Genomic DNA, 8,810 nt, shown 5'->3' on the forward strand with positions numbered 1-8,810 from the left:
TAACGCTTTTTTTTTTTTTTAGAAATCCTAGGATATATGTACTTTTGTCTTTATTAATAATTATAACAAGCTGATACATTAAAGATGTAGCAAACAACTTATACATGATTATGTATAACATGTTATATGTGCCATATATTCATATGTTTTGTATACAAATCTGTACATCTATATCCTGAATAAATTTATTATTATTATATTATTAAGTAAGTTCAACCTTACACGTTGACTGTGGTGTTACAAGTCAGCCGGCATAGGACTATATTTCTGGGTAAGATTTGATCTGTTTGATTTTTAGCGGAAATTTAATACGTCTTTGACAAATTAAATGACAATTATATTAATAAAGACAAATCATGACCATAACTATAATAAATGTCACGGTTCAGTGATCACAACAAACGAACGCTGACTAGGTGTATTTTAGTAATAATGCGCATAAAATGCATAAAAATAGCATAACAAAGGAGTTTCACAACACTTAAGCAAATAAACACGATATCTAGGGGACACGACCCATAATTCAATCTACAAATAGTAACACAAAATCACGAAGATCTCGATACAATGGGACAATAGCGAAAATGATAATTAATTTTGATGTCACCAACCATGATTCGATGTCACTGTTGTAAAGGTGAGAAGAATATTCATAATGAAAACTGCGCGAACCATTTCGTCATCAGCTGTGGCATCTGTTTACCTAGTTACATCCTTGTACATGTAAGGTAGCTGCTAACTCTGCGGAGAAAAATAAAAACAGTGATTTTCAACAGGCTACATTAATATTAAATGAAGAGTTCAAATCTAACTTCGCAAATAAACATGGAATTGCTATCTGACGTCACAGAATACTAGAATTTTAATGCAGAATATAAAAAAGTACAAGGAGAATAAGACCAGGTGTTCCGAAAGAGCAAACGTTTAAGGCTTCATGGACGACACATGCCGTGAAAATCTTGGCAAATCCAAGTAAGTAACGCCATTTTCTCATTTGAGAACAAGGTACATATCATCAGGGAACCAACAGGCAAACTAACGAGCATCAGAAACGATTTCTATCTTTTGAAACCCTGTGTTACGAGAATCGAATGGAATGAAACCAAATTTACCATAGATTGTTACATCTTCGTATTAGAACCATTTGGCTGTATGGATATGGTTTCTAATGTTTTTAGGCACTAGTTGAATGCATGTCTGAATAATTAATTGTGCGCACTCGTTGTTATCAGACATACATGCATTTAAATTCAAGAATCCACTTAAAAAAAAAAACCCTAACAACGGAAACTCGAACTTTGAATAAGCTTGTTTGAAAATGTTTAACGTTGGCAAACAACAAAAACGTGTTTTTTTTCTCCATTATGCGCACTTAATCCATGAATTCAAATGACACCGAATTAATTATTTTGTCGATTTTGTGAACACGATTTCCCTTATCTATCTTTATTTATTGATCAATTCATTGTAAAAAGAAATAAAGAATTTGGGAGACGTAAATCAAAGAATGCCATCTGTTACCAGCTTTGTCAATAGACTTAGTCACCGTGTGATATCAGCGATGAAGCAGAGTTAACTGACGAATACAGTTGTGTGTGATAACATGGACAGGTTTCAATATGAAGGGTGTTGCCTTTTAAATGGCTTATAGATGAAAAAAAGGACAATAATTATAGAGAAATAAATTGGAGAAAGAAAAGGGTCGGAGGTGGTGGTGGTGGGGAGATGAACAAGTGACAAACACGTATGGCTATCAGTGCAGAGAAGAATGAAAGAACGAACTTCATATATATTTATTGATGAGATACCTCCTAGGTCGATCTACTTCAATTGTAACCGTCTTAACACCTGACACTACCTGTGGAGTACATGTCAGTTACGTGAGTGATCCTCAGACAATGACAAGGTGGTCATTCAGGCAAGACGTTGTAATATACGTTAAGTGTAGCGGACAATGCGATGATTTAAACTCAAGATACATCGTCTGTTTGGCAAAACTTACATCTGAAGTTATATGGCAATAAACAATGCTTTGTTTATTGAGCTAAGTACGATAAAAGTTGATCGTAGATGGGAGGACAAGTGCAAATATTTGAATCATTTGATTTAGTAGAAAAGAAGTATTGAGAAGAGCCCGCTGTATAGAAAATAACACCTCATTGGATGGAAGCTCACATATATTACAAGTAAACTTCAATGCTCGTTTTTGTTAATTATGACGATAATTTGATGACAAAGCAATACACAATGTACGATCTACAATTGTGTTAATGTCATATATCAAACTTTCGATGTGATCTTAAATGATATTCGCTCAAAGCTCAAGTCTTGTCAATTGATTACTCACGTGTAAAATGCAATCAATCCGATAATTCGCCATTAAAGATTGTTATCAGTATATAATCCTACCCATTGACAATGTTATCAAAGTGATGCAACCTTACGTGTGGGAAGCATTATCGTATTGATGCCACCTCACGTGTGGGAAGCATTGTCGTATTGATGCCACCTCACGTGTGGGAAGCATTATCGTATTGATGCCACCTCACGTGTGGGAAGTATTATCGTATTGATGCCACCTCACGTATGGGAAGCATTATCGTATTGATGCCACCTGACGCGTGGGAAGCATTATCGTATTGATGCCACCTCACGTGTGCGAAGCATTATCGTATTGATGCCACCTTACGTGTGGGAAGCATCATCATATCGATGCCACCTGACGTGTGGGAAGCATTATCGTATCGATGCCACCTCACGTGTGGGAAGCATTATCATATTGATGCCACCTCACGTGTGGGAAGCATTGTTATATTTATGCCACTTTACGAACATCGTCATAATGATGCCACCTATTTGTGTGGGAAACATTGTCATCTTGATGCCAAATTTCCCGTAAGAAACATTATCGCACTGTGAAATATTATCACAGCGATGCAATGTTTCACGTGGGAAACATCTATATGTTGATGCTCTCATACCTATGATAAATATTCTCACTCTTTCCATGGGAAACATTATCAAAGTGATGCCACTTTTCTCATGGGAAACATTGTCTATTGATACCTACCTATGAAAACATCATTCAGGTAATGCCACCACACAGGTTGGAAGCATTGTCATATTGATGCCACTAAACGCATAGAAACATTTTAAAAGTGATGCCATCTGACATATCTGAAACATGTATATAATGGTGCCATCATACCTACGGAAAAAAATCTGACATTGATGTAACATTATGGTTTTAAAACATTATCATAATAATGCTATCTTTCGTGCGAAATACAATGAAATTTGTGCCAACCTACCTGTTTGAAATATAATCACATTGATACCATCCTCCAAGTTGTTGACACCTTGTCTGTGGGAAACATAATCACATAAATACCACCCTACCTGTGTGAAACATTATCACAATGATACCACCCTACCTGTGTAAAACATTATCACAATGATACCACCCTACCTGTGTGAAACATAATCACATAAATACCACCCTACCTGTGTGAGACATAATCACAATGATACCACCCTACCTGTGTGAAACAATCACAATGACACCACCCTACCTGTGTGAAACATAATCACAATGACACCACACTATCTGTGTGAAACATAATCACAATGATACCACCCTGCCTGTGTGAAACAATCACAATGATACCACCTTACCTGTGTGAAACATAATCACAATGACACCACCCTACCTGTGTGAAACAATCACAATGACACCACCCTACCTGTGTGAAACATAATCACAATGATACCACCTTACCTGTGTGAAACAATCACAATGACACCACCCTACCTGTGTGAAACAATCACAATGATACACCACCCAATCACAATGACACCACCCTACCTGTGTGAAACAATCACAATGACACCACCCTACCTGTGTGAAACAATCACAATGACACCACCCTACCTGTGTGAAACATAATCACAATGACACCACACTATCTGTGTGAAACATAATCACAATGATACCACCCTGCCTGTGTGAAACAATCACAATGACACCACCCTACCTGTGTGAAACATAATCACAATGATACCACCCTGCCTGTGTGAAACAATCACAATGATACCACCCTGCCTGTGTGAAACAATCACAATGATACCACCTTACCTGTGTGAAACAATCACAATGACACCACCCTACCTGTATGAAACATAGTCACAATGACACAACCCTACTTGTGTGAAACATAATCACATACATACCACCCTACCTGTGTGAGACATAATCACAATGATACCAACCTACCTGTGTGAAACATAATCACATACATACCATCCTACCTTTGTGAGACAAAATCACAATGATACCAACCTACCTGTGTGAAACATAATCACAATGATACCAACCTACCTGTGTGAAACATAATCACATACATACCACCCTACCTGTGTGAAACATAATCACAATGATACCAATCTACGTGTGTGAAACATAGTCACAATGATTCCACCCTACCTGTGTGAAACAATCACAATGATACCACACTACCTGTGTGAGACAAAATCACAATGATACCAACCTACCTGTGTGAAACATAATCATATACATACCACCTTACCTGTGTGAAACATAATCACAATGACACCACACTACCTGTGTGAAACATAATCACTTAGATACCACCCTGCCTGTGTGAAACATAATCACATACATACCACCCTACCTGTGTGAAACATAATCACATACATACCACCCTACCTGTGTGAAACATTATCACAATGATACCACCCTACCTGTGTGAGACATAATCACATACATACCACCCTACCTGTGTGAGACATTATCACAATGATACCACCCTACCTGTGTGAAACATTATCACATACATACCACCCTACCTGTGTGAAACAATCACAATGACACCACCTTACCTTTGTGAAACATTATCACAATGATATCACCCTACTTGAGTGAAACATAATCACAATGATACCACCCTACCTGTGTGAAAATCACAATGATACCACCTTACCTGTGTGAAACATAATCACATTGATACCACCTTACCTGTTTTATGACTACTACACTGTCATGCGTGTGTTCCACCGACGTTTACATAAGTGTCACATAATCGTGCTAAATAATTTTTCTATTTGTTTCAATTTCAGATAGGTAAGAAATTTCCTAGTGTGAAGTGGTTTGTTTTTTACCTGAATGAAATGAAAGACTTCCATATGAATCAACAGCTGGTATAGGTACCGGGGCTTTGGTATCGTCATGGACACCGACAAGACACGGAAAGTTACATGTGAAAACAAACGTTCTTACCATGGTAACGAAAAAATGGCCGGGCAATCACTGAAATATCACTATGAAAAGTTTAATCCGTTCCTACAAGTATTTCCGGAACATAAATGTGAATTTCCGGACTAGTGAATACAATTTAACATTAAGGAAATCCGCTCCCCAATATATCCGTACGGACTAACCTTTCCGGACTATCGGCGTCCGGATTATCGCAAGTCACTGTACATTTAAGTTAAACATACCCCTTGTCTAATGAAGTCTACACATGGATAGCACACTCTCGACTTACCGGAATAGTAACTGGTTGTTCCCTTGTTGACCATTGCTATTTTTCTGCGTTAATATCTTTAAACGACCATCACGGTCAGAAATTCTCTTGTAAAAGGTTACTTACGCGACCTGGACATTCGGATACAACATCCTTAACACTTGACCAGTTTAGATATGTATGACGGAGACTCTCCGTGTCTTAACTGGCCGACACACGTGATGTGTATTGATTACAGGAGAGAGAAACATCTGTTCCACTAACGTTCCTGGTAATTATAGATAATCAATATCATGATCACATTCAGAAAATATAGAATGTTCATGTAGGTGTTTATTTATAGTTTAAACGTTACGGAATGCGATTCTACCAATCGAGTGAACTACTCACGTCACATTCAAAATATGACGTCATTTCCGGTGTCACATATGGCGACCGAAACATCTATCATATCAAAAGAATATCTTTTTTCTTTTTTTCATTCATGCATTAGAAAGAAGTTATGATACATTTATCACGTAATCAGCCCGTTATCTCCGCAGTCAGATATCGACTCTGAGCCCGTATTATGGACAATGACGCCATGCCTTCAATTAGAAAAGACGCAACAAAACGGCTTTCAATTTGTCTTAGAATGTCAAATTTACATCTTCAAGTTGTTTTTATTTCATATGAGATTTTATGAAGCTCGTCTTGTGTAAAAAAAAAAAAAGGAAAATAAAATATTTTAAGTCTCGTGTCATGTAAATCCTATATACCGGTAGATAAGATAAACAAGTGTAAGATCATATGCATTTCTCATTGTTGTTAACTTTGTTCTGATATTTTGGAACATCATTCCTTATTTGGACTGACTAAGATTAGAAAATGCTCACTTTTTTAAGTAAAAAAAATGTTGACATTTCGGTAACAGCAATGTTGTTATCGATAATCCGTATTATCAGGATAAAAGAGTGGATATGCATAGGGTTAGAGTCATTGGAAGGGTATCGCCGAATAATTTATTTAAGTGTATCATGCAGCTGTTTCGTCTTTCTACAACTCGTCAAGATGCTGTATTATACATGCAGTTATTCTCTTCTTCTACGACTCGTCAGGAATGCTTATCAAAAACGCAGTCGTCCTTCTACGATTCGACAGAGATGCTGTATCAGACATGCAGTTGTTTCGACCTTCTAGGTCTCGTTAGAGATGTTGTATCAAACACGCATTTATTTCGGCCTTCTACGACTCTTGATAGATGTATCAGACATGCAGCTGTTTCGACCTTCTAGATCTCGTTAGAGATGTTGTATCAGACATGCAACTGTTTCGACCTTCTACGACTCGTCAGAAATACTGTATCAGACATGCGGTTGTTTCGACCTTCCACGACTCATTAGAGATGTTGTATCATACATGCAGCTGTTTCGACCTTCTACGACTCGTCAGAGATGTATCAGACATGCAGCTGTTTCGACCTTCTACGACTCGTCAGAAATGTATCACACATGTAGCTGTTTCGACCACCTTCGCCTCGTCAGAGATTCTATATCATACGCGCAGCTGTTTCGTCCTTCTACGATTCGTCAGAGATGATATATCAGACCCTTTTTTGACATTTTTGTGTCTCTTCGCATGCTAAATGTAACTGCTAAATGTTGCATTTATATTGACGAATGATAAGATATTCGATCTGGCGGCTCGCCAACAGATCAGAAGAATCGACTTATGCTAAGTCTGATCATAAAACAGTATCCCTGACTAAATAAGATCATGGAGATGTACGGCCAGAGGGCTTTAAAATTATTATTATATATATATTTTTTGTGAAATTCTGGGTTTGCTTTATCATTTTAAATCGACCTTTAAAAGCTTGAGTCACAAAAACGTTTGTAATAAAACTCGCTGTCGCACAGACGCTAAAAGATATTGCAACGTATCCTGGAATACACATTCATTTCGTTTTTATGCTCCGTGGTGTGTTTTTCAAACAATCATTTGTAAGAATTCATAGCAAAATATTTTACTAATATTTATATAATTCAATAAAGCTATTTTGTGCTAGTTTTACCACAGGACAAAAGTGCTTTGAACAACATCACATACATACCACCGGTAATCTTACATTACATACTGGATCGTTGCAAGAAAAAATATATTCAAGGTGACTCCTATTTGAAAACCCAAAGAAAAAAAACTGGAATGTATGCGGTTTTGAGTTATTTATCAAGAATGAAATTTCAAATGTTAAAAGAGGCAAAATTGCTTGATGTTCGAAACAAAGTGTCATACGAAAATACGAGTCGTTACTGCAAACGAACAACGCTATATACTACTACCAATAATATATAAATACCATGTGACTGACCACGAGGCTTCAGCGAGATCCAAGTAAAAACCAATACATACAGCTGCATCTCGGATACATGACATTCATCTGTCAGTTTAATATTTCCTCCAACTCACTTCAGATGACATCGATTGAAATGTCCCTTACGCTACTCCGGATAAATGTTCAGTTGATAAACATGTGTCATCTTGATCTTCCTGTGTCCTCAGTATCAGCTATGTAAGTTAATCACAATGTTCCGAGTGTTTGAATTATCTTGATATATTTTACTGGCACATTGATGTTTCTTTGTAAAACTTGAAATGTCGTTCATGTCTTTTCAATCATTTTTGGTAATCTTTCAATAACCATTGCCAAAACACGACATTTTAGAGAGAGAAACATGGCTTTACCGACACCACTCGATATTGACAACATGTTTTACAGTAAAATCTTACTTAAGCGGCACCTGACTATTGACGATATGTTACACAGTGAAACCTGACTGTTCTAATATTTATCTTTGTTAAAAGATATTGTTTTATATATTTTGTTAGACAGAAAAATCTGTCTTCATCGACACACAACAATAAACGTCACTTATCACGTTAAACCTTGGTTTACTGAGACATGTATGACGCTAATCATATTTGGTGTCGATGTATAATGGACAGCATTTTTAAAGCGTTAACGATTGTAAGAACGCTATATGATACGGACTTGTTAGCGCTATATTTAACATATATTTGTATCCGTTTGTGTTCATATCATCGTTCACGCAATAAAATTGTTAATCACTATATTTTCATCGTTGTCACTTTATTTTGGGTATACATTTGTATTTTAAGTGTTTTACTAAAAGGAGTAACTATGGTAACCCAGATTTTAGGTTCAAATATCCTGAACGTTCAAGTTCTATCTCCAGGTTGTGGGAAGTGTTAACCCTGTCGTATGTG

This window comes from Ylistrum balloti, unplaced genomic scaffold (assembly GCF_031769215.1).
Source record: "Ylistrum balloti isolate Yb309-2 unplaced genomic scaffold, AGI_CSIRO_Ybal_v1 Utg371518, whole genome shotgun sequence".
Lineage (NCBI taxonomy): Eukaryota > Metazoa > Mollusca > Bivalvia > Pectinida > Pectinidae > Ylistrum > Ylistrum balloti.